The sequence below is a fragment of the Podarcis erhardii genome, assembly GCF_964252035.2.
Source record: "Podarcis erhardii genome assembly, chromosome: 9".
Taxonomy (NCBI): Eukaryota; Metazoa; Chordata; class Lepidosauria; order Squamata; family Lacertidae; genus Podarcis; species Podarcis erhardii.
In genome coordinates, this window is record NC_138512.1 from 72,874,329 (window position 1) to 72,877,613 (window position 3,285).

General features: G+C 39.3%; 1 long non-coding RNA gene across 1 annotated transcript; it reads right to left on the reverse strand.

Annotated features, from left to right (window-relative positions):
- Positions 1-864: 864 nt before the first annotated feature.
- On the reverse strand, positions 865-1,987 carry LOC309349851. Its single transcript, XR_014160221.1, has 3 exons — positions 1,922-1,987; positions 1,790-1,827; positions 865-929 (listed from the first exon to the last, which is right to left on the reverse strand). It is a non-coding gene; the product is annotated as an uncharacterized lncRNA (long non-coding RNA).
- Positions 1,988-3,285: the final 1,298 nt, after the last annotated feature.

The following is a 3,285-nucleotide window of genomic DNA, read 5'->3' on the forward strand; positions in this document are numbered from 1 at the left end:
CCTGCATTTCAAGTGGGGTGCGCGCTTGCACACACACACACACACACACACACTTGGAATCAAGTTAACTCTTTAGAGAAGGCAGGTGTACTGTGCTGGATTTATGTATAAGCTAAACAAGCTATAGCTTAGGGCCCCACTCTCTTGCCCCCGCCCCCCAAAAAATTAAAGGGGGGAAAACTGGATGATAAAAAACAAATAAAATAAAACCTACATACAGCAACAGTGTTTTGTGTTGTGCAGGCTCCTATGATGTAAGTAATGGGCCCTGCCTGCTAGTCTGCTCCCTAAAATATCACTGGTTTGCTCATTTCTATATACAGTGGTACCTTGGTTCTCATACTTAATCCATTCCGGAAGTCTGTTCCAAAACCAAAGCGTTTTAAAACCAAAGCGGGCTTTCCCATAGAAAGTAATGCAAAACGGATTAATCCGTTCCACACTTTTAAAAACAACCCCTAAAACAGCAATTTAATATGAATTTTACTATCTAACGAAACCATTGATCCATAAAATGAAAGCAGTAATCAATGTACTGTACTATAAAATAAATAAAACAGTACTGTAGATGATAAAAATTAAAATTAAAATTTTTTCTTACCTGCACTGATGATAGTCATTGTTTGGATGGGGGGCTTTTAGGTCCATAAATTACCATATAGCATATGTTCAACACAAAAAAACAGCAGCAATTTGTTGTTGACAAAGGACAGCTGGACATATAAAGGGCCCCATTACCTTCAGTAGCTGAGGGCCTCATCAAACATAAATCTAGCCCTGAAGATGTGTATCTTTGATAGGAATGTCAGAAAACTCCAACAAAAAGAGAAACAGGGGCAGCAATTCCTGGTGTTCACTTATCCATTCCCTGTCCAGAATGGAAGTCAATCCAGCAAATATGAATGGTATTTGCTGTGGTTGTTTTCCATCTGTGAAAGATATGAAATTGATTACAATTTTTCCCCATTTGCATTGTGTTTCAAAGGAATGCAGTAGAATAACATAATGGGATTGTAATTGATGAAGTGTTTGAATTTTTATGCTGTGAACTGCCCTCTGATCTTTTGATGAAGGGCGGTATACAAATTTAACAAAATAATAATAATAATAATAATAATAATATGCATACTTAATTATCTCAAATACTTATCTTGCATAACTTCAGCATAGAGGACAGTGAGATGAGTAACCTAACCTTTTGTGGAAGATGAACTGCAGCAGAATGGAAACAGTGTCGTTTGAGGTAAATGCAGAACCACAATTCTCAGAGTGGTTTAATAATCATTTCTTCTTCCCAGGAGACTCTGAGAATTAAAGCTGTGCAAGGGAATAGGGATCACCTAGCCAAATTTTAAATGCCTGCAAAGAAACTTCCCAATTTCACCAGTTTAAGCCATTCTCAAGGTAGCTTATGACATTTAAAAAAAATGTATAATTACAAGATCATAATAAATGAAACATTTAAAACTATGCAACCAAACTGAACAATTTCCAAATATATTACAAGATTTTAAATAAAGATACAGAAAAACCACCAACAAACACAACCCCCAAAAAACCCCAAACAACACTTCAGCCAAAGTGCCTGTTCAGCAAAAGCCCATCTTAACAACCACAATTCCCACATGGGACCATCTCAGCATGTAACTATTTCTGAGAAACTAATATTTTGTTAAAGAGAACAAAATCAACCATTTAAAGACCCAGTATCACATGATTTCTAGACTGTTGCATACTACATAAACCTTCTCGAAATAACTATGATCTTCCACAATACTGCAATACATACCCAAGACATTTTATCAGAGAGTCTGGAGAAGCTGTTCCCTAAGGCAAGGAGGAAGTGAAAGAACTTTGTAAGTTGCAAATCCATAGGTACTAGAGTAATCCCCCTGCCTAATGCAAATTTGGATGTTCTTACCACTCAGATACAATTTCTAAGGACATGAGCCAAGATATTGTTATTGCCATAAGCTCAAACCTAGAGCTCATCAAACCTTGAGCATGATGTTCCTAAGGAGCTCAGCCTCACTGTCATTTTAAGAATGCCCTTAAGCACACTGACTCCAGAAATCTCCATATTCCTTGTAATAAGTAGCATTTCAAGCAGAGACTTGAGAAGTCAAGGACAAAAGCTGTACTTTGAAGCTGCTGACCTCAATGTAGATTGATTAATGAGTGACTCTCACTAGCTAGGTGTTGCATACAAGTGTGAGACCTCTGAGACATGCAAATTCCTTTCTCTACATGATCAGTAACCTAGTCAAGTCATCCCAGACACATCCTGATTTGACCTAATAAAAGTCCTGGCAGAGGAAGCTCCACACCTGAGGAACTGCACTCTCCAGGAGTCATTTTAAAGCTCATTGACATGACAAATATAAGAAACATTCAACTTAAATTTGCACACAATAACCTATTCGCACACCATATTGCTTTGCACTCTTCAGCTTTTGTGGAACGTTGATGCTGTAATGGGTATTATTCAAGAGCCTAGATAATCTGCCTGCTTTGTTGTTATACAGGGGTGAGAAACTTGTGGTGTTGACCACATGTACATTGTACCCGTTGGACTACAATTTGCATCCAAACTCCCATTTGCATCCAAACTGCCCATGCTGAGTGGAGCTGATGGGAGCTGGAGTCTATTCTGGAAGGCTGCAAGCTCTCTCTTGGAATAGGCTACAACCTTTAAACATGTCCCACAGTTTAAGAAGAAGAAAGCCACTATGGGGTTGATGGACCTGGGACCAGGGACCAGGTAGCTTTCCTGAGTTGTGAATTCAGTTTCACACACCCCACCCCCTTTTTGCTGGCTTCAGTTTGCAACATGTAACAGCTGATCGTAAGTAAAGGAACCTGATTAAGCCTTGCAACTCTGCCGGTTTCCTTGAAATAAGCCAAATAAATCACTCAGCAGCACTCTCCACCTCTGTTCTAGGCAAACTATTCCCCTGAACCTCAATGTTCAGTTTCCAGCTGTGGTGGAGTGCAGAAAAAAATGGGTTTTCATTTATAGGCCTTTGAAGTAGCCTCCTTCATGGTAGTCATAACATCAGGATATTTTAAGGACTGCCTGAGCCCTTATATCTTGGCCCAGTTACTGAGCAATTTGGGGGAGTCTCTACTGATGGTCCCCTACGGCTTAGATGCACAGTTCATAACTGATAGAGGCCAGGCATTCAGTAGAATGGGCAGAAGTCTATGGAGTTCCCTCCCAGATGATTTTAGACCAAACTTCAAGTGCATGAAAAAGATTTTCTGATTCCAGCAATGATTTTAAGG